Source organism: Bidens hawaiensis, unplaced genomic scaffold, assembly GCF_021521415.1.
Source record: "Bidens hawaiensis isolate Kalapana, Puna unplaced genomic scaffold, B.hawaiensis_p1.1 tig00002935_1, whole genome shotgun sequence".
Taxonomy (NCBI): Eukaryota; Viridiplantae; Streptophyta; class Magnoliopsida; order Asterales; family Asteraceae; genus Bidens; species Bidens hawaiensis.
In genome coordinates, this window is record NW_027491158.1 from 2444260 (window position 1) to 2471211 (window position 26952).

Consider the following 26952-nt stretch of genomic DNA (forward strand, 5'->3'; position numbering starts at 1 on the left):
CGTTTTTCATGGAGTTCATCAGACCGCATATTGATAGTGATGTCTCTGTTACATTTTTGAATTTTAGCATGTTCACTCCCGATATTATCTTTCGGTTCTTTCACACCAGTTTTGTGTGTTAACACTTCATCCTTCAAAGAAAGCATTTCCTTCAAACGGGATCTACAGAAAAAACATACACAATGAATAATATGAACAAAGATAGATCTTTTTAGATAATATTTATATTATTATTATCGCAATCTCACAATGAGTAATATGAAAAAAGTTTACCTACTAGAAAGATCCAAGTAAAACACATAATTTAGTCTTCTGTCAAATGAAGTTTTCAAGCTTAACACGGTCTAAGCATTTAGTAAATTAAATGCTTTTTCTAACCCATGGACTACTCATCAGACACAGGTTCTTCGTTAAGATCAAAATCAATGGGCAGAGCCCTATAATATGAACCTGACTCTTCTTGTGCGGCCCTATTTTCTTCAGTGCCGCCGTGGGGCGTGGTTTGATGGTCTGGAGCACTTGTACCAGTCGAACAAGTTTCCGGTTTCTTTCTCTTAGATGCTGGTGTCTTGCCTTTGTCTTTAAAGCTCTATGAACAATCAACATGTTATGTTTCCGATCCCATCCGATCGGGATAGGCTGTCAACACGTACAAATTTACTAAATGGTCAGACCACAAAATCCTCAAAGAAACAATTAATTAATCTTTAATGTCGTTTGAATTACTAAAACCAAAAATTTCACATAACGAAAATTGCTTACATATGAACAGGTATCTCATCGATGGATCTTCAGGAATTGAAAATGGAATATGAGGAGAAGTTAACAAAGAGAATAAAACAAGGCCATATAATAAAAAAATCAACATGCTATGTTCCAAATCCAACCGATTCAAATAGGCTGTCATCAAAACACAAATTTACAAGATGGTCAGAACATAAAATCCTCAAATTAAGCAAGACTTAAATCTAAATAAGGAAGAAAAAAATGGCTTACATATGTAGATATCTCATCGATCGATCTTCAAGAAATGAATATGGGTTAGAGCGGAGATTATGGAACAGTGGCGGCATATGATATGAGTTAGATTTAGAGATGGACGACGGTAACATATATGCGTATATATAATACACAAACTAGATTAAACCCTAATTCGAGATTTGTATTATAGCCCCTGGAGTTGCATGTCTTTTTATATACAGCTCAACTATTATCAGATAATAAAACAAGGCCAGATATGACTTTGGAGTATATCAGTTTGGGTTTACCAACATGACAGCTATGTAATACCACGAGGGTCTAATTTAAAGATAATTAATTTTACTTCAAACTTAAAAATCCTAGCTGATTAGCATTGCGTATTTTCTAGTATCGGAAAATCTAGTAAAATAGTGTGCGTATTTAGATTTATATATCACATATTGGTATTTAGAAGAGAATCTATGATAACGGGAACAACGATTCTAAATGAAGGTAAATAATCTATATATCCAGTGCGGGTCATACTATAACATTGCTTGGCATATATAGCCAGTCACAAGTATATGCTTCCTGTTGAGTTTGTGACTATGATCGTGGTGCCAATGTTTCCGGTGTTTAATCTTGGATGGCCTATCTACCTTGACGTATTACCCGGTACAAAAGGCTCATCACCAAAACTTGTTTTTTTGGTATGAGACGTCGCTACATGGGCTAGCTAGTTGCACAAGTAGATTTTAGGGTTAAACACTATGTCAATGAACAAGGGCGGACTTTGGTCATTATTAGGGGTAGCGGAGGCTACCCCTCAACTTTTCGTTGATTTAGTGCAAAAAGTTATTTTTGTTCGGTTTTCGCTTTTCGCGACATCTGAAGAAATATATGTTTACTCTTATTTGTTTAAAGTCCAACCAATTTAAAAGTTCAACCTAATTAAAGCCCAACCCAACTTTAAATTAAACCCAATACCTCTTTTCAAAAGTTATACTCATTGTTTGGAAATTGAAAACTAGCCTGACATCAAACAATGTTGCAGTAGACGCCATCACTCAACATCAATTTAAGTTTTGGATATTCAAATTCAAGAACTTGGAAATAGATTCAGTGAGATCTCAACTAGTTTGTTAGAAAATATGGATGGTTTAAATCCTAGCGATTTACTTTTTAAAGTTTGACATATCTAATATGGTGACATTTATGAGATGTATCTTAATGATTTTAGTCATGAATAGTAATGAAGAAAGATGGTGTATTTCGAGTGATCTTGTGACCTTTTATCACACTTTAAAGTAAGATGATAAAATTGCAAAATTAAGTGGAATGTTTGGCCTTCCTTGTTTAATGGTGGAAATCAAAAATCACACTACTTTTTCTTTTATTTTTCGAATATTGAAGCTAGCGTTGTTTTTACCGGTTACAACCACAACCGTTGAAAAATGTTTTACTAAATTGAAGCTTATCAAGACGGATTTGCGCAATCAAAGGGGTGATAAGCATTTGAACAATGTTTTAATTTGTGCGGTCAAAAAAGAAACGTTTGATAAAGTAAAACAAGATGATGATGCAATGGCTTGATTTCAAGCTTTAAAAACCCAAAGAGGGGAATCTGCACCAATGTGTTAAATTTATTTATTATCGCGTTTTCGTTTCGTTCAGTTTATATTGTATGAAATACGATAAAATTAACGTTACCCTGAGATTGATGTCCATATTCGTCACTTCTATAAAAGTAAACAGAAGTATGTAAATAAAAAATGTAGACTCAGACTTTTGTTTATTTATTTTTCGTTATTCGTTGGTTATAAGAAAAAGCGATTTATGTACCAATATAAGTGTGTTAGTGTGTAGACAAACAAGAAATATTGGTATAAAAAAAACCACTGCCGATTTTATGATTTTTTTTTTATTCTGGATTGTTTTTTCTCTCTAAACTTTATGATTAACAAAATGCATATCACCAAACTACTGTATATAGGTTAATAAATAACAAATGAACCGTCAAGCTTGAAAAAAACAACTCAGGCACCAAGCTTGAGCTTGAGTTTGAGCTCTCGTAAATCAAAACCAGTTGAGCTCAAGCCTAATGGATCTCAAGTTTGGATTGTTTACGCCTCTAATTATATCCATGTTAGATATAATGATTGCATTGTGAAAAGTTAGCCTGGATGATCGACCAACTTAGGGGGTGTGGTTGATAAATGGTAGTTTCATCGGCCATTAATTAATGTAGGTCCATACCAGCAATACGAATACCAACACCTGAACCACTAGGACCAACCGTAACAAACTGCCATTTCTTCTCTTTTCCGTCATTCTCATCATCAGAGTCTTCTCAACTGTCAAACATCCTGATATAATTTCAGAGGCAGTTTTGTACTTGGTTGCCAGGCCTTCATGGATATTTATTAGTATGTCATTCATCTTTAGTTGCTTCTCATTTTCTGTCTTCAAGCGTTCAATCTTAGACGTAAGCTGGGGATCTCAGTCTTTAGTCCATCTTCATCATTGCTTGAGGACTCGAGAGCATTTTCCAAGGTGGCAATCCGGAACTCAAATCTTTCAAGTTTGGTGTTGTGAATGTCACAACCAATAATGTGGAAAAATTAAGGAGAAGCCAAGGTGAAAGGAAAGTCCCAATCAAATTGCAAGAATAACAAGTAATATAGCCACGTCATTGAATTAGTTTATTAATTATATTATGAGAAATAGGTAGTAATACAGAGAATGGTTGGTGTTAGTGGAGCACATGAAAAAATGATGTTAGTAGTTTGTTTTATTCTCTTTCCCATCTTTCCTCTGCAACTTTTGTCCTCATCACCATTTCTATCAAAAGAAACAATATCAATTTCCTTTATCTTCTCATCTAATTCTTATTGCTACTGTAATTTTATTTTAGTATACTCCATTTGGCAGATCATTCTGTGAGATACGATGATTGAGTATTCAATAATTTTTGCTGGCTGTCCACTCGTGACCCGAGGGTTGCTATCAAAAGCTCATGCCTTGCCATCTTGTCTGTGTCGACTTCCCTTTCTTTCACCAATTTCTCCATTCTATCCCAATTCACCATCCTCTTCTTCTCAAACTCCTCATTTTTTTCCTTTTTCTTCCCAAAATCGAGCATCACTTTTTCCCGTTCAACCCTTTTCTTGTTAGATTCTTCCACTACTACAATCCGCTCTAAAATAGGATCCGTGAACACCGGACACTTTCTATATTTTCCACGGACAAAGGGGTAGGGGTTAGGATATGTGGTCGAGTGATTGAAGGAAGAGTGATTGAATGGGTAGGTTGGATGGTTGCTTATTAGGGGTTTTTATATCTATAAATCTAAAATTGCACTAAAAATTAGCTTTTTTCTCTTTTGTTCAATTAAATAATATTTTGCATACTTTTAGCATAATTATTTCCCTTTCCTCCACTTATAGGCACTTTCAAATAATATTAAAAAAAATTAGAGTGGTACATAAACTTTTCAAATATACAGAAAAATCAAAACATTTTCATTCTCTTTCACTCACATCTTAAACCACTCTCTAAACTATAAAAAATCCACTCACATATTTGATTGATGAATTGTCAATGCTCCTACAATATTTAACTCGCTTTTTTCATTTTCCTTCACGAGTTGTTCACGTTTAGCACAAAGTTCATCAACTTGTCTCTCAAGCAACACTCATTTTTCACGAAGTTCATCAGACAACATATTGATCACAGTGATGTCTCTGTTACGCTTTTAAATTTTAGCACGTTCACTCCCGATATTATCTTTCGGTTCCTTCACACCAGTTTTGTGTTTTAACACTTCATCCTTCAAAGCAAGCATTTCCTTCAAACAAGACCTTAACAAACCGACATCAAAGTCATGGGTTTCCGGTTCCAAAAGGATCTCCAGTTTCTCTTTGATTTTGGTTCTTGGATCATTTTGGCGTAAACGACACACATCCTCGAAAACGGTTGAAAAGTTGACCATTTCATGAATTGCAGTGCGTTCGCGGGCACTTTCGTTAAGGTTGTTAAGAGGACCGAAGTGCGGGTTCTGTGGAAATAAACAAAATGCTTCCATTGTCTCAATGGATTTCCAAACTGCACTCCTTTTTTCAAAACTCGGGTTTTGATCTTTGTTCATTGTTACAGAGGCAAGAAAATCCTAAATGCTGTTTTTTGCCTGCAAATGAAGAAGGGCATAACAGTCAAACAGATACAGATGAATGTGCGAAGGGGATAAAGCTAGAAAAATTACTTATACAAGGATAAAAAAGTGATATTTTCTTTTAAAACTTGTACACTTATTAGGTGACAAACTGTATCTAAAACTAAGTTTGAAGTTCAAATCACAAGTATTAATATAAATTAACTCGGTTGCTAAAAATGATTCAAAATTGCAAGTTGGTGTCTTCTATTTTGAGCTTAAACTAATTATTTGTGCAGTTTGCCTTATAAAAGTCATGGATTTAAATAAAAATAAATATACAAAACACAGGAAAAGAACAAGAAAACTACCAGCGGACTTGCAAGAAGCTTGGACCAATTAAGTTGTTAATAGGTTGATCATCAGGCTCTGTGTCGGGTGATTTCTCAACAAGATTTTCAGAATTTCCGTTATCTTCTTGTGCACGTGAATATATCTTGAAGATCTACAGAAAAAAACATACACAATGAGTAATATGAAAAAAGATAGATCTTTTTAGATAATATTTATATTATTATTATAGCAATCTCACAATGAGTAATATGAAAAAAGTTTAACTACTAGAAATATTAAAGAATAAACAAGAAAAGATATTATATAAAGTAGTTGCAATTTCATGAAATAAATATGTAGACTTGTGGTTTCATAAAAAAAAATTCCCCTAACTACCCTTAGATTCTTATTTTTCTTGTTATCTCGGTCTAACTCACTAATACCGTTAGTTATGTTCTTTTAAGTTAGTGTGAAATGAACAAAAACCCTATCAAATAGTTTTAATACAAAGAAAATTAAACACCATCATAATACTCTAATAAACACAAGGGAATCTCAAACATCATAGCAGCTCCAATAGCATACAATTTAATTGTTCAAATGCTATAAAAATGTATTTGCAAAGAAAAACATAGTGAATACGAAACAAGAAAGATCCAAATAAAACACATAATTTAGTTAATTAAATGCTTTTTCTAACCCATGGACTAGGTTCTTCGTTAAGATCAAAATCAATGGGCTGAGCCCTATAATATGAATTAACCTGACTCTTCTTGTGTGGCTCTATTTTCTTCAGTGCCGCTGTGGGGCGTGGTTTGGTGGTCTGGAGCACTTGTTCCAGCCGAACAAGTTTCCGGTTTCTTTCTCTTAGAACCAACATTTGGCATCCTTGCGCTAGATGCTGGTGTCTTGCCTTTGTCGTTAGTAACGCTTGCTCCTTTAAAGCTCTATGAACAATCAACATGTTATGTTTTGATCCCATCCAATCGGGATAGGCTGTCAACACGTACAAATTTACTAAATGGTCAGAACACAAAATCCTCAAAGAAACAATTAATTAATCTTTAATGTTGTTTGAATTACTAAAACCAAAAAATTCACATAACGAAAATTGTTTACATATGAACAGGTATCTCATCGATGGATCTTCAGGAATTGAAAATGGAATAGAGCGGCAGTTATGGCACATTGGCGATATATGAAATGATTTAGATTTAGAGATGGATGAAGGTAACATATATGCTTATATATAGTACAGAAACTAGATTAAACCCTAATTCGTGATTTGTATTATAGCCCCTGGAGTTGTATGCACTACTAGAAAATATACCTTTAATGACACGCCAACTATGACACACGCTAGTTTTATGACAAGTAAAAAAATGTGTGTCATAAAATATTGTCATCTTCTATAAAATTTGAAGAAAGGATGACCGGTTTTGTGTGTGTCATCTTTTAATGTCATAACAAAAAAATACGGAATACACTTTTAAGTATGTGTGTCATCTCTCGGTGTCACTTTATAATTTCTAAATCTCGCGCCCTAATAATTCCCCAATTCCTTCAGAGCTAGGGTTATGACGATTTCGAGCCGATTCCTTCACGCAGAGGCGATTTGATTCAACCTTGCACAAACCCTATTTCTTCACAAACATAAATCAATTCCATCACACAGATCCGTTACGGGGATTTCTGCACAAACACGAGCCTAGTTATATGCTTGATTACAAATTCAAAGCACATGCAGATATAATTTTGTGTTTATTGCAATAATGTGAGTTTATATTTTAATATATGTTGTAAATTGTTGCGAATTTGGACTTTTGTGTTTGAATAAGCTGTATGAGTGAAATTGAGAACCCTAGGTCTAATCTGTGTAGAATGTAACAATATGATTTTTTATTTCAACGTTTTTTGTTTTAGTTTTCAATTACCAGATGTTAATTTTGTTGTTTGATGCTTGAAGTTAGGAATTAATGCATTTTTTTCCTTTTTAGGTTTTGAATTTTGAAGCGTTAATTGAGGAATGAATAATCTTACGAGCTTGCTGTAATTTTGTGTGAATTTGGTTAAAATTAGGGTTTTGTTTCAGAGAGTGGGCAATACATTCAAATTTATCGTATGTTAGGGCATGTAGTTAGGTTATTATCATTTAGTATAAGAAAATTGCTTTATGGTGTTATAGGGTAAAGACTTGCACAAAACAATAAATTTATTTGTTTTCTGTTTTGCTGTTTTTTTTTTCTTTATTATTGTGAATTTTGGGGAGTATTCATAGGCATGTTGACAATTTTATGAAACTTTGGGTAGCAATTGGAATTAGGGTTTGGTTTGAAGGGATGAAGAAGATAAACACTGAGTGAATTGTGTAAAGTGTTTGCAACTTTTATCATTCCTAATGTCAGTTATGATTATTTGCAACTTTTATCATTCCTAAATATGTCTATGTGTGTAGCTAATGTAGGGATGAGCATTTGGTACCGGGTACCGGTACCGAAAATCCCGAACCGAACAAATTCGGTATCGGTACCGGTACCAAATATTGACAAAATTTGGGATCGGGAAAATCGGTACCGGTACCGGTTTTTTCGGTAGTACCGGTTGAGTACCGAAATTTTTATACCAAATTCAGTTTAATAGTTTATATAAACCGTCACCAACTCAGTTTGCTTAACAAATACACCATGTTCATACACCACCTCCTGTGCTTAACAAAACTCAGCATGATCATATTTGAGTTTTGATCACATGGAGTTAAACTTGTTTTTTTTATCATATTTGACTTTAGTATCTTTTGGTACGAGCCATTTCCCGGTTTGGTAGGTTAATAGGTTTATGCTTGAAACATTTGTAACAAATTATGTGTTTTGGTATAAACCTTAAGATTTTTATATGTTTGCTTGTTTTAATTTTTACGTGTTTGCTTGTGTGTTTATTCATGACATGAATGATGAATGTGGCGATTATATTTGTTAAGCGGGCTGACTGTGGCTGTTAATGCGGTGACAGCAACAATTCAACTGTTGCAGCTGACTTTTTTCAAGTCAACTGAATATTTGCAGCAACAATTTGCATCTGACTTTTTTCATACTATTATTATTATTATCATTTTTATTTTTATTATTATTATTATTATTGATGATGAAATTTAAATAATCCAGTGTGGCAATGCAGGAAGTGGAGGAAGTGTATCCATGTGTGGTACATTTTTAAGTGATCATGATCAGAAGTAATTGTCAAGGTGCTTTGTTAACTGATATGGTGAGTCACTTCGATCGTCTCTGTAGTTAAAGTTAAACGGTGCTGGTTCGGTTCATGTACATGTCTATATACAATTAATTAAAACCAAAATCTATCAAATTAACGAGTTCAAATAGTCTAAATATGTAATGCAGGGCCGTTTGTATCGCGAAATCCAAAGTGTTTGTGGGCCCGAAACGCAGTATATAAGACAGGAGGGTGAAGTTCATGTTGCTGATTTTTTATGGTATTCGGCTGCTAGAGTCTAGGCGAGATGCTTTGATCGTGCTGAAATTGCTCAGGTTATTAATGCAGCTGGCAGAAGCCGAGATGCTTTGCCACAGGTTAGTGTGCTGACTTTTAACTCGTTTGAACTGGTTTGGATTTTCTGACACGAAATTCCCAGGTTTGGGTTTTGTATAAACGGGTTTGGGTCACTTTGAGCCTTTGAGGTTAGCTAAACGGGTCGTGTTCGTGTCAATTCGACAGGCTGACATGCTTAACCCAACTGTTTTTAATTTTATGTTTTTACAATATATGTTTTATGTCATAATTTTTGTTCGGGTTAAACGAATTAAAATAAAGTTCGGGTTAAACGAGTCGTATTCATGTCAACCCGCGAGCATTATTGTCGTGTTCAGGTTATATGTCTGACATGATTTTCATGGCCGTGTTGTGTTCGGAGTGATTTGTGTCATTTTCTCGGGTTCATGCCATGAACTTTGACCGAATTGTATGTTTATCAGGATATCCAAAAGGACTGGATCCTGGTGATTACCAGAAGTACTTAAAAATTTCTTTGATCTGGAGCACAGATGATACTCATAATTTTCAGGTAATTATTAATATAACAAAGCCATCTTTCATATGACAAAAGTATCTCATTTTGTGGAACCATTAAAAAGAAGTCATTTTACAACAGTGGAGGAAATTCGGTACCATACCGAAAAACCGGTACCGGTACCGAACTGTTATTTTCGGGATGGGATCAGTACCATATATTTGCATTTTTCGGGATCGGGATTTTCGGTACCGGTACCGTCCAATCTCATCCCTACGGTAATGTATGACTTGGAAGATAAAATCAATCAAGTTGTGTTCCCAGGACTTCAATGGTGTCCACACAATCATTCCATACAGGTCAAGTTTACTGAATGCACTAGTATTTATATTTGTTTTGCCAGTTTTGCCTTTTTTATGTTTACCCCATATAGGTCAGACATGTGAAATGAAAATTTTAAACTTGTTGTATGATGCTAGTAGAACACATATGGTTATTTTGGGCCTGAAATGGTGTATATAAAAGCAAATGAAGTAGAAATCACACATTTGAAAGATTATTTGTTTATAATTATTTTGTTATGCTTTAGGAACTCTTGCATCAACATCCATAAGATTTCTGAAGGATGATTTTATCAAAGTTGCAGAGTTATTTGATACTACAGTCAAGTTGGCCCTTAAAATTAAGGTTGCTTCTGCAGGTTAGAGATACTCTTATCTTATCACTTGATAACTAGTTTTGACTTTTAGGTAGTTTTCCACTCTAAAGATTGAAGGATTCTTTAAATTGATTGCATCTCTAGAAATGAATATAATTAGGCTTTGAGTGTAGGTAAACTTAGAAACAAATCATATAGGTTTGACCTCAAAAGTTCACAAAATAGACTAATGTATTCTACAAAGCTCTTATTGTTCTGTTACCACTGCATCTCTAGAAATGAATATAATTAGGCTTTGACTTTAGATGTCAAACATGTTAAGTTTCAAATTTCAACCCAAACATTTTGAGAAATTCTGACAATAGTATGAATATCATCTTGTGAGATTGAGGCTTAAAAATTAAAATCAAGTAGTTAGGTTTCTTACTTATTCTGTTCTAATTATTTACACTGATTCAAAAAAAATCTCAGGTTAGGAGAAGGAAAGATGAGTACATAGATGTTGATATGGTTGAAAATGGTGAAGAATGGTCAACTTTTGTGGCAAACTTCAATTTTCGATGAAATTTTGTATAGGCGTTAATGTAATTTTAACTTTGAAATGTTTGTAATTTGTATTTTATAAAATATTGTTTGAAATGGATTTTTTTTACTATATATGTATATTATTTGTATTATTAGACGTTAATTGTCTAATATGACAATAGTAATTCTATAAACAAATATTTTTTTAAACACTTAAAACCATGACACGCACTTGCATGTCAAAAATGTATGTAATAAACGTGTGTCATAAATGCGTGTCATAAACATATGACAAACAATTACGCGTCATCTTTCTTTTATGACATGGCCTTCCTTGACACGTGTTTCCATGTCATCTACCCCTTTAATGACGCGCATTGCAAGTCATTAAAGGTATATTTTCTAGTAGTGATGTCTTTTCATATAGAAGTCAATTCTTATCAAATCTAGGCATTTTATATGTTTTGTGTAATAAACAAGACAAAATATGACTTCGGATTTTATCAATTTTATTGGGTTTACCAACATGACAACTATATAATACCATGAGCTGGTCTAACTATAAGATAATTTATTTTACTTCAAATTTAAAAAGCCTAGCGGTTTAGCATTGCATGTATAAAAGAGTATATTGCAAGATCTAGTAAACCTGTGTGCGATGTATTTGGATTTATATATATCACATACTCGTATTTACAAGCGAATCTATGATTGCATCTCTAGAAATGAATGATTCTTTAAATTGATTGCATCTCTAGAAATGAATATAATTAGGCTTTGAGTGTAGGTAAACTTAGAAACAAATCATATAGGTTTGACCTCAAAAGTTCACAAAATAGACTAATGTATTCTACAAAGCTCTTATTGTTCTGTTACCACTGCATCTCTATAAATGAATATAATTAGGCTTTGACTTTAGATGTCAAACATGTTAAGTTTCAAATTTCAACCCAAACATTTTGAGAAATTCTGACAATAGTATGAATATCATCTTGTGAGATTGAGGCTTAAAAATTAAAATCAAGTAGTTAGGTTTCTTATTTATTCTGTTCTAATTATTTACACTGATTCAAAAAAAATCTCAGGTTAGGAGAAGGAAAGATGAGTACATAGATGTTGATATGGTTGAAAATGGTGAAGAATGGTCAACTTTTGTGGCAAACTTCAATTTTCGATGAAATTTTGTATAGGCGTTAATGTAATTTTAACTTTGAAATGTTTGTAATTTGTATTTTATAAAATATTGTTTGAAATGGATTTTTTTTTACTATATATGTATATTATTTGTATTATTAGACGTTAATTGTCTAATATGACAATAGTAATTCTATAAACAAATATTTTTTTAAACACTTAAAACCATGACACGCACTTGCATGTCAAAAATGTATGTAATAAACGTGTGTCATAAATGCGTGTCATAAACAGATGACAAACAATTACGCGTCATCTTTCTTTTATGACATGGCCTTCCTTGACACGTGTTTCCATGTCATCTACCCCTTTAATGACGCGCATTGCAAGTCATTAAAGGTATATTTTCTAGTAGTGATGTCTTTTCATATAGAAGTCAATTCTTATCGAATCTAGGCATTTTATATGTTTTGTGTAATAAACAAGACAAAATATGACTTCGGATTTTATCAATTTTTTTGGGTTTACCAACATGACAACTATATAATACCATGAGCTGGTCTAACTATAAGATAATTTATTTTACTTCAAATTTAAAAAGCCTAGCGGTTTAGCATTGCATGTATAAGAGAGTATATTGGAAGATCTAGTAAACCTGTGTGCGACGTATTTGGATTTATATATATCACATACTCGTATTTACAAGCGAATCTATGATAATGGGAACATCGATTCTAAATGAAAGTAACTATTTTGTAATGTTAGATCCAAATTTGGTTATCATTTGCCATATACGTTGATTCTGAAATTCACTCGTGTTGGGTTAAAGAATTCTGGTCAAATTACGAGAGGAAGTCAAGTGATAAAGATGGTAATCCGTGATCATAATTAAAGTTGCTGAGAAGGCTACTGTCATTAACGAATAGGATATTCGGCGAATTTTAAAGATTAGAAGCACTCCTTCAAAAAGGAGGATGTAGCCCCCATATGGTGATTGCTATGGTTTATGATGTTGATTTGGGGACATTTAACAAGAAGTACCTGCTACCGTACTTGAGGTACATATCAACTATCATTCTGCAGTGTTTGTCTGACTTTAAAACTTTAAAGGGGGATTTGATAGTACGAGAGTTGATAGGTTTCGTGGTGTGTATGATCAACCAAGAAGACATGAGTTTCTCCTGTTGATATTGTGTACTCACATGTCGGACGCTCCGATAAGTGGGATTTGTATCCTCGGTTCGTTCAACTAATTCTTGATGATGAGATTCCCACTATTCTTAGACCAGTTTATGAAATGGAGATTGATGAAGATGGGAATGAAATTCGAAGAGTTGTTTGATACTTGTTTAAAGCCTAGACATAGCAAGGCTTACAAGTATTCAAATAAAAAACCGTGGAGCAAGTTTGGTAGATTTGCAGAGACGTAGCTAAGTGAAGAGTATGAACATGATAGTGATACAAGAACTTTAATTTATTAACCGTGACCCGACCCATTTCTATGCTCGGATTATTTTATCAATAAAATATCGCAATTAACGAGTATTATTAGTTTATTATTATTGTTGTAATATTTAATTAATTTTTTAAAATATAACTTTCAAACTTATGAATTTTATCCCTAAACTTAGTTTTAACCAATATTGTTTCCATACAAGAAGTTTAGGGACTAAATTGCAAATATGGTTAACTAATATATTATAACCCAGATTCTTAACCCATTTCCAAACCTATAACCCGTATTTGATCCAATGTCGTGACACAGACTAGTTTCTTGAACCTTAATCTACGTATTATAACGGGAATTGTTTTGAGCATATCATTCTTCATGCCCAAACGATCGCACCGACACAACAAATTTGTAAAACAAGATCAATGAGATACGAATTAAGATATTAACCAACCCGTCATTTATCATCATATCATTATACCATTTACAGTTGATAACAATTTAATTAAACGAGTATACATCTTCTTCTGATCATGGCGATCAATAACCCTAAAACCAATTTCACTATATCGGTCTGTGTTTACTTATATTAACCCGTACATTACCGGCAGCTTTAACTCGTTGTTTGTCATCAATTCGTCATCTATCGAGGTAATCAAAATATGTAGCATGTTCGTTTTTAATCATAAACCATTAACCCTAATTTAATTAAACGAACATAAACTGGATTAATCGATTATGATTCTTGGGTTCTTAAACTAAATGGGTTTAATCAGCATATAATATTTTGTTTTTAGATAATACTCAATTGACACCTTAGCCCGGTTGGTGGCATGGTGTGTGTTCATGGCTGAGCCGCCCAGCCTAGCTCCTTTTGTAATTTATGTTTTTGTTGTTTTAATTATTTAAATGGTTTGTTAATTAATTATAATTAATATCAAATATCAAATAAACATTATCTTATAAAACCAACATCATTAAGTTTATGTTTCTTGTCATTTAAATCTCGTCAAAAGCTTTCGTATATGTATGTATGTATTATAAGTATATATCAATAATAAAACTTATTTTATTATAAACCGACTATTAATGATTCTTGTCATTGAACGTTTTTCAAACTTATTATCTTTATTTTATATATATATATATATATATTGCTTTTAAACAAAAGTATAATAAACGTATTATAATGGTTAAATATATTTTCACCGCTAATCGCCGTTAAAAGGTTTAAAATAAATTAGTTATTGACATTATAACTTATTACATATTATTAATTATATTAAATGATTATTTGTGTATTGGCAATATGTTTATTTAAATATTATTATCACATATATTATAACTATTTAAACAATTATTTATTTATATTATTTAGTTAATACAATACATATTATATCTAACTAGCAGGGGAGCTCGCGCTTTGCGGCAGGTGTGAAATATGACCATAATACAGTTGGTTATATGAATTTAAAGTGCTACAATTTCGTCAATGTCGTATAATATTTTACAACCTATGCAAGATAAACAATAATGCAATATAAGAGTTTCACACTATAATTCATTATCATGTATACAAGCAATTTTACACATTGTAAGTTTAGATAAATAACACAAACATACAAAGCTATGTAAAAGTTGTTCCTAATTTATATGAATAAACATTTAATTATGAGAACATGAGCATAACCTATTATTAATCTTTAATAACTGGGTTCAAATGACCACACCTGACAATAATCGTCATGACTTTGGGTTTTAAACGGTTTCGACTCAGCTTTGAGTGGAACCCGAGAACCCGTTTAAGCTAACTTAGTTGTGTGCTGAATACTAAGGTATGCCCCCTATTTTATTATATATTTATAGTCAAATGAGTCAACAAAGTCTTAAGATTAGAAGCAATTGGCAGCAATAAAAAACGAAAATAAAAGAAATAAAAATTTGGAAGGTTAAACACTTGAAACACATCTAGAAGAAATTACATAAGCTTGGTTGAAAGTAAACTATTTTAAATAACAATATATATTCTTTACCACTTATACATCCATTTTTTTGGAATAATATAAGGCATTCGTGAGAAAGACGATGTTTTATAACCTTTTCGTTTTAGGGAATCATACCTGCCAGCTTTTGTATATCAACTTAAAATTTTATATGACAAATAACATATGGTGTATTCAGAGAGATTCTATTTTCTAGCAGTTGTACTAAGTTATGTTTCTAAATTCTTTTTGACATAAATACAATTAACTAGTAAATGTTATTTATAAGTTGCTTGAAACAAACTATGACAGTTCCTAAATTCTAATGCACCAAAATAATGATAATAATAATTAATTTATTTATATTAATATAAATATTACTTTTCACAAGAAAACAAAATATTAATATGACCACTAAATCTTATTATATAAGAACATAGATAATGTAATTAAATTACTTGAAATAATTTACGAATGTATAAAAATTTAGTCTCAAATACCAATAAAACCAAGTAAAAAAAGGTTGATATCTCCATTCTATTACGTTTGGGTCACCGGTCATAGGCCATTAGATTGAGTTGAGCATGAACAAACAAATATAATTCTATATATCAAATGTAAACATGATTTCATTAATAACTAGGTTAGGTACCCATGTCCTACATGGGTTGAACAATTTAAGTTATGTAATATATGCATAGAAAGAAAGAGATTACAATGAAAAGAAGGCGGGTTATGTTCGATTAAAGATCCACGTGTTTTTAACAATGAACCCGCTGAGTAAGTTTTAGGAGCTAAAATGTTTCTTATATCTATATTAGTTTACTTATATATATAAAAACGATATGATTTATATTAGAGTACAAGCTAAATAATGAAAATGTTTAGTTTATAAAAAGGTTTTATAAACTAAACTAATCTTTTCTATAAATAATATGTTTTGTAAAAGCAATAATAGAAATCATTAATCAAAATATATACATAAAGAACTTAAAAAAATATTTATAATTAATGTACGTGTAGTTAATAGGATATAGAGGCGGGAAGAAAGCATATGAATGCATAAGAGCATGACATGTGAAAAAATAAAACATTTATTTGTTATATTGTATAGATAGATATTGAAAATTTGAGTAGAATGAGACATTATTCAGATTAAAAGAACAAAGACAAAAATAATAAATGCAAAAAGGAAAAAAAATGTAGCCCATAGCACTTGTCTTCTCGTGATAGGTACGTCTTGGGCATAAGGACTATTGTGAGGTGGTGCCATTATTTCTAAGCTGAAATCCATTGGCGTTGATGTAGTATACATGTCCTTGCGCACCCTGGCTGGCTTGGGTCATTTTAGTTTGCTCTGATTGGTTTGGTTGAGGTTGAATAGCTTGAATGGATTGGACTTGCATTGGTTGGGCTTGATCAGCTTGGGCTTGCGGTTGGAAGGTTTGGGCTTGGAGTACCTGAAGTTGGTTGGTTTGTTTGGTTTGGGTAGGTTTGGATATGGTAAACGAGTTTTGGACATGTTTTGCGAAGATAGTTTGGGCTACCATAATGATAGTTGGCTCGCATAGTTGGGGATGCGAGTGCATAAGGTAGGCATATGATTGGTGATATGGTTGAATAACGGGTTGTGGGAGAGTAGAGTTGTGTTGATCTTGTATAGGTTCTCGGTAAGAGTTGATGAAGTGGCCAAAGCGACCACAGTTAAGACACTTTCGGCATTGTGTGTTAGAAGGGTGGTGAAAATTACGCGTGTCACAAAAAGGATATGTTCTAGTGTAGGTTTTTTTTTTTTTTTTTTTTTGCTTTTACTTTGGATATCTTGGGTTGGTGATGGGTCCGAGTTGGTTAGGGCGTAGTTTCGTTGTTTGTGTTTGTTGTTGTAGTTGGTGTTATTGTGAGTGGGGTTTGATGAGCTTTCGACCTTGACTTCATTCGGATGTGGCTTTTTCGATAGGATTCCGGCCTTGACGTGGTTTTCGGTGAGGTTACCGACAAGAGTTATTGCATCATGGACGATATTATGGTTATGACTCAAAACGGAGTCTTGAATTTGCATGGGTAAGCCGGAGATACACTAATCGATGGCTCGATCGAGGGGAGTAACCATATGAGGGATGAGGAGGCTAAGTTTGTGGAAACGGTCATTATAAGTCACGTTGTCACCACTTTCTTGTTTAAAATTCCAAAACACATCTTCCAACTTCTATATAACAAATCCCAAAACAAATCAAAGGAAAAGTAAGGAAATAAAAGAAGAAAATTCCATCTCACATTGGTGAAGGAAAGAAAATGAGAGGATCCCACCATGGTATAAATAGAAGTGCAAAGTGCGCCATCAAAGCGATGTGGGACAAGAACTTACACTCCTATTTATACCATACTCCTTTTCTTTCCTCCACCAATGTGGGATGAAATTTTCTTCTTTTATTTCCTTACTCGCATCGCCGCGAGCCGCTTAAGAGCCGCCTTAGTATTTTTGTGGAAAATTAAAATTTTTAATAAATCCTCCCATCACGATAGGTGTAGATTAGTCTCATCGCGTAACGCGATGACGTGTAAAAATAATCAAACAACGTTGCAGCTTAGCGATACGCGATGGCCTATTAATGTAAGCTATCACGTTACGCGACGTGGAGGTTACACAGACGAGACACGAGCATGCCACGTGGCGTGCCACGTAGCATTCCTAGGGCTGACTCGTCAAAGCTACAAGATTCTTCGCATACGCGATGTCTTTTGTTTATGACCATCGCGTATCGCGACGGGCTCCAAAATTTGCTATAAATAGGTAGGAAACGGGACGTTCATTCTTGCCCCAAAACTTCTTTTTCTCTCTGAAATTTCTTAAGAGAATGGTATAATACCCGAGATTGTAGCGATATCCTATCCGATCGAAAGAAACTTATATACGCGAATCCAAAAGCTCTGCCTATTAAGGTAAAACATTGTGCCATCTTGTAAAGTTTCTAATCTCGTGATTATCGTTATGATTATTGGTTGTATACTAATCTAGATATACTACATTGTGTTTAACCTAAGTGCTTAACATCAGGAAGCGTTATTTAATTGTAAACTTGCAAGGTGAGACATTTGAGTTTTTGTACAACTCACATTTTGCGTGAGACAACTGTTTTTCCGACACTGCCATGATACTTTCAAAACCTATAAAACTCATGGCGGATAGTCTAAATGTTTTCAAATATATTTTTAAAGTATCTTAAATACATTACAGTGATTAAGTCTCTGTAGACTTACGAGATGGTTACTATCAGTATTGTGGGGTTTTGTATATAAGGCTTGACTACTGGGCTATTACACGTTACTTATTGGACAAGTGTTAGCCAATAAGTATTATGACCATAGTCATAGATATGGTCAAGTGACAAGTACCTTTCGGTAATTTGTAAGATGGCAGATGTAAAAACATCTTAATGATGTAAATGTAAAATGTGTCGTTTACAAATGAATGTACTCAAAATGGATTAAATTCCCAGTTTATAATAATAACAATCTTGGTGTTTTTATAACTCTGATCATTTTTCTTAACTACGGTTCTGATGAAATATTCCGCTATAAAATAATTTAATAAACAACGATACCACCATCAATATTCACGGCTTCCCTCCCAGGGTATAGGGTCGGCGGCTCTGACATTCGAGAGTTCATATTTTAGCAAAATTAAGCTTCCTAAGTTCGTCCCATGGCAATCTTAGCCCCAAGAGAGTGCTTTTTACTATTTCACCAAGTGAGGGCAAGAGGTTTGAAAACGCTTGAGGCGTAAGTGGTCTTGGCACGCACAATGGGGAAACACATTTTCCATATGTTCGAACTATTGGAGGAGGATGGTAGCACCCTGGGCTCCAATGTATTCGGTTGGGTTTGCGTTGGTGAATTGTTTGAAGGAACAAATAACTGGCTTGATGGATGCGGATGTGGTAGAAACATTCACAGTTTGGAGTTGGGAAATGAGGATTGGAAGAGCTGCTACAATTCCTTTGGTGATGCGGGATGACATAATGCGGCCTGAGTTACTTGTTCGACGGCGACGGTTGATAAGGCGAGAAAACATGTCATGGGACAGAATATGCAAAATTTCGTGAGCTTCGGGTAATTGATCTAAATGTATAAGTTTTATTTTTTTTTGTTTTTTTTTTGCGTGTAACAGAAAAATTGACACATGAAAATAATAATAAATAACTCTTAAATGAATTTGAGGTTGAGAATTTTAATCATTTGTTATTTTAACTTTAAATGAAAAGAACATTTGCTAATATGGTACGAAAGCAATTTAAGAGTTCATGAATCACAATGGTTCCTTTTAACAAAATGAGAATACAACATTGATATCCATAAAAAAATCATAATAATCATAAAAACTTAGTTGTGAACTATCCATGAATCATCATGGCTTAATGTTAACAAAATGATCGAAAAATAGATTAAAATCGAGATATGGGGTGTTGATGAGAACGGTTATTTGGGGTATCCATGAACCACCATGGCTTTTTATCCATTCATTTAACTAAAACGACATAGGGAAAAACCGAGTTTAGCCACGTATCACCATGGATACGGTTATAACTAAGGAATGTGATCGTCACAAATAGGTCCCCCTTACAGTTACTATATATCCGTCACACGAATTATCCTCACGGAAAGGGAAGTGAAAATTAAAACCTGTGGGAATTCTTATGGAATTTCCCAATTTAAAATAGCATATAGGGTTTTGAAAATGATTTTGAGAATGAGGCATAGCCTCGGAGTTGTGTGTGCTATTTGCGTACAAGAATATGAATAAGTAGGGGTGCAAAAGAGCCGAGCCCGAGCTCGACTAGGCTCGAGCTCTGCTCGTTTAACTTATACAGAGCTCGAGCTCGGCTCGTTTCGAGCTCTATTTTCAAAGCTCGAGCTCGGCTCGTGAATGGATTTTGAAGCTCAAGCTCGGATCGGCTCGTTTACTATTTATAAATTAATTTTTTTATATAATTATAATATTTTATATATTTTTTTCTGTTATAATTTTATGTATAAAAGAATATATATTATTTTGTTGTATTTATTTATTTTTTCATAACATTATATTTATTAATTAATAATTATTAAATATATATTTTAAAAAATTATACAAATGGCAGGCTCGTTTAGGCTCGCGAGCCGGCTCGAGCTTGATAAGTAAAGCTTGGGCTCGGGCTCGTTTATTTAACGAGCTTATTTTTAGGCTTGAGCTCGGGCTCGGGCTCGATAAATCTCGGCTCGAACGAGATTTTTAACGAGCCGATCTCGAGTAGCTTGCGAGCAGCTCGGCTCATTTGCACCCGTATGAATAAGACATTTAAATATAATTAAGCTATGAACAAATAAATTAAACAAATAGGGTGCACGTATAGGAACAGGACCCTAAGCATGCTACTAGGTAGTTACGTCTAACCACCTATCTTAGAGCCGAAACCCGATACCAATCTGTCACATCCCAACCTAACGGCAGAACATGCCGGAGCACGACAATATTTGTATCATAGCTCAAAGACACTAAAATAATAATAAGTGTCAATATCTAAATTTAGTTATTCATAACAATCGTACACAAATAATTCGAATTAAAAGGAAATTAATACAACTTCTAAACTTTATAATTTTTTGCCTAAAGTCCAATCTAAGTTCTTCAATTCAAACCATCTAAAATAACAACCTACAATATGCGTAAAACAATTTGTCAACAACACATGTTGAGTGGGTAATTCACAGCTTGGTGTATTAGTAATAGTAATACTGAGAAATAAACAATTCCTTGCGATGATGTGTATTACGTCAATTAATATAAACAAGTATAAGTGTCTTTTTGATCATGCCCCTAGATTACGAAAATGTCTACTCGGACGGCATATGATCATACTATGAGGATGAGGATGAGATACCAACCAACCATAAAAGAAGTAAACACATAACTCATATAGCAATCAACAATTAATTGAGCAATCTCACAACCACGCAAATAAGGGAATTGTGTTTAAATGAGATAATTTAATAACAGTAAATAGCTTAATTCGTATAGTGCCCCAAAACAAAATAGAAAAAAGGGCATGTAATTACTCACATGATATTTTACTAGGAATTTCCCATGCCAATGCACATGTAATAAGGTCGAGTCTTACGCGGCGACTTAATTGAAGAGCAACAAAGCCAATAACAAGAATCCTTGCGCGGGAAGTAAATGATGAGAAACCTATAATTTATTAACGTGGCTTTAGTTTGGTAGTTGGTGTTCACTCAGAATTTGTAACGCATGGTGTTTAATAGCCTATCTTGTTTATATATAATAAAAGAAATCATAACGAAGACCGTGGTTTGTATATCAATAAACAACCATTAGCTAAAATTAATTCAATTTATTATTAACAAGTATATAAAGTGTCAAGAAGAGAGTGCTTCTTTCAACGATTTTATAGAAACACTATATCTAGAGCGGTAAATTACGCATCCAAATTATTTGACAAAATATGTATTTATTCACAACACATGTACTTTATAAGTTGATAAAAATTCAATATTTTGTAACTTATAAACAAAAAGAGTTAACTTATATTAAGATAATAACTATAAAATTTTATCATTTGGATAATGCATCTCAATTATTTGAATAATAACTAATAAATTGATCAAGTATTATAAATTGTCGGAAACTTAAATCACCAGATCTAAAACATGTTGCGAACCCGCTTCCCATTTGTTTGATATCGAAAAGTAGACAAGATAAGTGCCTTAGACATTAAGGCTTTTAATTAAAACAATGCCGTCTAATATATTTTTTTTACCTATACTTGGTGCTAAATTCGATTCCGGCAGTGTGGTCAGAGAACGCAACGGCGGCGGAAAGGTCCAATTACAGAGGCTATAATTTCGAGTGCAGAAGGGATAGAGAATGTGTTGAGGTGTTTTCGTAAAAAATTATGATGGTTAGTTTATATAGAATAAATAACGAGTATTCGATCTCGGTAATTCCATGTTTCCCGATCGGGATTTGGACTCAAATAGGAAATGATTGAAACTATAATCGCTTAAAATAGATAACCTGATTTAAGGTTTACGCTTTTGGCCGAAACAGTTTCATAAATGGTCGGTTAAGGCTCTTTATTTGGTTCCTTGGTTCTCTCCTGGAAATGGGGACGATGGTTGGGGAGACGTAATATATTTGCAAAAGTATTAATGAACTATCATGATTTGACAAGAATGGCCCTCATACTTATTAAGTTACTAAACAACTCCCTTTACCTTTTATTTTTAGCCATTTCCATATAACACAAATAACTTTCATTTAAAAACAAAATAAAACAACATTAAAAGAAATTTTAAACAGGTAGGGTTTTCATGCACGCAAATTTACGAATGTTACAATTACATGCTATGGTTTGATTGTTTTTACTCACGCATAACCGTTTTGCTCTTTATTTATATATTATTATATATTATTATATTGTATTCTAAAACGGGTGATTTTCTCACTCAATCTCGTGTTGACAAAGATATCTATTTTGTACGTATTTCCAGGTTAGGTTGTCATGTTGGATTGTTTAACAAGATGAAGATCATGTAGAGATGCCTTTTAGGATTTAAAATGGATACAAAATGAAGTATGTCTTGGGATTACTAATAATTTGTCTCAAAGTCTTCAAAGAAAGGGTCAAGATATAGTTAATGCAATGAGATGGTTAAAGAAATTAAACAAGAACTACAAGCATATAGACTTAATGGATTTGATTCACTTTTGAAAGAGGTAACATCTTTTTGTGAAGAAAATGAGATTGAAGTGGTCGACACGGATGATCAATACGTTGATCCGAAATATAGAAGGAAAAAACCAGGCATCACCAATCGTCATTATTATTAGTTTGAGAATTTCAACACGATGTTAGATATGCAAATTCAAGAGCTTGGCAATCGTTTTAACGAAGTAACCAGTGAATTGATTATGTGTATGGGCTGTTTGAGCCCGGATGGGAACTTTAGTGGATTTAATAAAGACAATATGTTAAGGTTGGCGGAGATGTATCCGAATGATTTTAGCTACGAACAAAGAGAAAGTCTTAAGCATTAGCTCCGCGTATGCATTACTAATATAAGAGAGGATAAGAGGTTTTTCAACATGAATGGTATATCTAATCTTGCAAAAAAATGGTTGAAACAAATAAGCATCTTGGATATCCTTTAGTCAATCGTTTGTTGAAACTAGCATTAGTTCTACCCATTGCAACGACAAGTGTAGACGGCAAGTGTAGAGAGATGTTTTTCTTCAATGAAGCATGTGAAGACGGATTTGCGGAATCGGATAGGTGACGGTTATATGAATGATGCTTGCATTTTTATATTGAAAAGGAATTTTTTTTGAAAGTTGCTATTGAAGATGTTATAAATCGTTTTCAAAACATGAAAACGCGTAGGGAAAAATTATAATATGTTATATCTTTTTTATTTAATGACTTTGTATTTTATTGAATGTTGACAATGTACTTTTGTTATGATGATGATAATGTATTTTATTTGTTTGAGCGAATGGCCAATCCAACCCGACCCATTTAGGAACAAAAAGTTGACGCCGGGAAAAATCGAGTGCCGAAAAATCCTGAACCCATAAGAAGAAGGTGAGGTGAAGGTTAGGATTGGTTGGGTATTGAGGATGGTTTAAGAGGGTGGGATTGTGGTTGTAACGGGTTGAGTGGTATGGATAGGTGAAGCGATAGGTTATGTAATAGGTGATGTGACGAGTTGCAAACAATTCTGTTGCAAAATTTATGGTCGCAAAACCGGTCATGAAAATTTGTGGTCGCAATATCGGTTGTTATATGTTCGGTCACAAAATCAGTCGCAAAAGAGATTCGGTTGTAAATTTGGTTGCTAAACTTGCAAATGAAACTTTAGTCGTAAAATCGATCGCAAAACAATTCTAGACCAAGGTTCAACCGATCGTCGAAACTGGTCGCAATTTGGTCGCGAAGAGGCATTTGCAACCGATTTGTGACCAAAACAATGGTTGCAAATGCCCAGTTTTCTAGTAGTGGACTATTGGTGTGGTGAAGGTTAGGATTGGTTGGGTAACGAGGATGGTTTGAGTGGGTGGGACTGTGGTTGTAATGGGTTTAGTGGTATGGATAGGTGATGTGATAGGTGATGTAATAAGTGATGTGGCGGGTGGTAAGGTTGGAATGAGTCTAAAGGAAGGAATGGGAATGGTGAAGGTATGGGTTGGATGGAAAGTAGTGGGGATAGGCTGTGTGGTGATGGTTGTGGGTGGTTCTATAGGCGAGGAGGGAGGTGTGGTTAGTGGAAGGTCAGGCAATTGGATAGATGTAGAAAGAGGTAAGGTGGTATCTTTAGGAGTTGGTGAGGTTGTTAGACTGAGGTGGAAGGACAGAGGAGGGCTAGGTAAGGTGGTATTTTAGGAGGTGGTGAGGTTGTTTGAATTTGCTGAATATCCACTTTTTTTTATTAGAATTCCATAAATTTGGGGTGTTACAAAATACCAAAATATAAAGTTTTGGTATTGGTTCAGTTCAGTTTGTTCCAGTATGGCCGACATTTGTATAGCTTTATATTGTGAACAAAACTTTATTTTTAGAGAAATATATACACAAACGTCGAAAAAAGTTTTTTACACATAATTCCGCATCCAGTTGTTTTCTTAAACTAATAGAATTGAATATTATTTGTGGGTGTGTGTACGAAATAGTTTGATAGTTTATTTTAGTGATTACTTCATTTTCATAAACTAATAGAATTGAATATTATTTGTGGGTGTGTGTACGAAATAGCTTGATAGTTTATTTTAGTGATTACTCTAAAGAATATTAACTAAGTTTTAGCTTTGTTCCAATTAGGTCATCGATATAAATTTTTGTTCTATTTAGTTCACTTAAACTTTATTTAGTGTTTCAATCTTAGATATTTGACCTAAATAGCAGGTTATCTAGATAAAGTAATACATGTTAACTTAAGAGCAGTGCAAGGTAAACACCTGCTAACTTAAGAGGAGTGTAAAGTAAATACTTGGTAACTTAAGAGAGTGTAAAGTAAACATAGGGTAACTTTGAGTGCATCGTAAACGTAAACACCTGTTACTTATTATCCAAGTCAAATATAGGACAAATATATTTTGGATTGAAACACTAAATAAAGGTTAAGTGACCTAACTAGAAAAAAATGTTACACCATTGACCTTGTAACAAGAGCTGAAACTTGTTTACTATTCAATGGAGTTGCCACTTTATTTTAATATAATTTTATTAGAAGACTATGTGTGAAAAAATAGTTAAATTTGTTGTAACCTCAAGTATTTTAATTTTAACGGGATAACCTCAAGTAATAAATTGGGAATTGTTATTTTTTTTAACAGCCAACAAACATAGAATGTCTATGTGTTTCGTACGAGGTGGTAATAGGTCACCGCCGGCGGAACCAATCCGCCGTACGGAGCCCTTAAGCCCCTCCAAGTTATCTCTAGTTACGAGGAAAACCCACTCGCCCGAACGCCTACTGGTAGTAAAATCTAGACGCCTTTAGGAACGAACTAGAGATCACAAGAATCTCTGAGTCTTTCTTCATTGAGCCACACATGTCCTTCCCAAAGGGTTGTGAGTGGAGATTGAACTTGTGTCTCTATTAAGAAATCTAGGCTTTCTACCATTACACCACATTGGAAATGACTTCTATTGGATTTATTTTAGTTTACGAAAGAAGGAAATTTGTTAAAATAATAGATTTTAACAAAGTAGATTATAAAAGAATTTAATGTTGATAAAAAGTTAAAATTCTATTGGTTCTTCAGAATTCGCCTCGCCGAATATCCGCTTCTTTAATGACAATAGTCTTCTTGGCAACTTTAATTATGATTACGGATCACCATCTTTTATCACTTGACTTCCTCACTGAATTCTTTAGCCCAACTTAATTGGTCCAAGCTTCTTGTAAGTCCACTGGTAGTTTTCTGGTTCTCTTCCTGAGTTTTGTATATATATATATATATATATATATATATTTTTAATTCCATGACTTTTTTAAGGCAAACTGGGCAAATTAGTTTAAGCTCAAAATAGAAGACACCAACTTGCAATTTTGAATCACTTTTAGCAACCGAGTTAATTTATTGGTGACATGGCACATATACCGTGTTATTTGAATTTTAAACGTAGTTTTAGATACATCTTTGTCACCTAATACACTTTTGAATTTCATTTATATCACCTTTTTTTATCCCGTATAAGTTTATTTTTCTAGCTTTATCCCCTTCACACATTTATCGGTATCTATTTTGACAGTTATGCCCATCTTCATTAGGAGGCAAAGAACGGCATTTAAAAAATTTCCATGAACAAAGATCAAAAACCGAGTTTTGTAAAAAGGAGTGCAGTTTGGAAATCCATTGAGACAATGGAAGCATTCCGTTTATTTCCACAGAACTCGCACTTCGGTCCTCTTAACAACCTTAACGAAAGTGCTCGGGAACACACTGAAATTCATAAAATGGTCAGCTTTTCAACTGTTTTCGAGGATGTGTGCCGTTTACGCCAAAATGATCCAAGAACCAAAATCGAAGAGAAACTGGAGATCCTTTTGTAACTTGAAACCCACGGCTTTGATGTCGGTTTTTAAGATCCCGTTTGAAGGAAATGCTTTCTTTGAAGGATGAAGTGTTAATACACAAAACTGGTGTGAAAGAACCGAAAGATAATATCGGGAGTGAACGTG

General features: G+C 33.6%; 1 long non-coding RNA gene across 1 annotated transcript in view; it reads right to left on the bottom strand.

The window, feature by feature from the left end:
• Positions 1 to 379: 379 nt before the first annotated feature.
• LOC143621740 (uncharacterized) overlaps positions 380 to 26952 on the bottom strand; it is a 50844-nt gene continuing 24271 nt past the window's right edge. The window contains exons 2-4 of the long non-coding RNA XR_013151591.1: positions 6276 to 6373; positions 6207 to 6244; positions 380 to 450 (exon numbers count right to left, since the gene is read on the bottom strand). This is a non-coding gene — a long non-coding RNA (uncharacterized LOC143621740). The remainder of the gene's footprint in view (positions 451 to 6206; positions 6245 to 6275; positions 6374 to 26952) is intronic.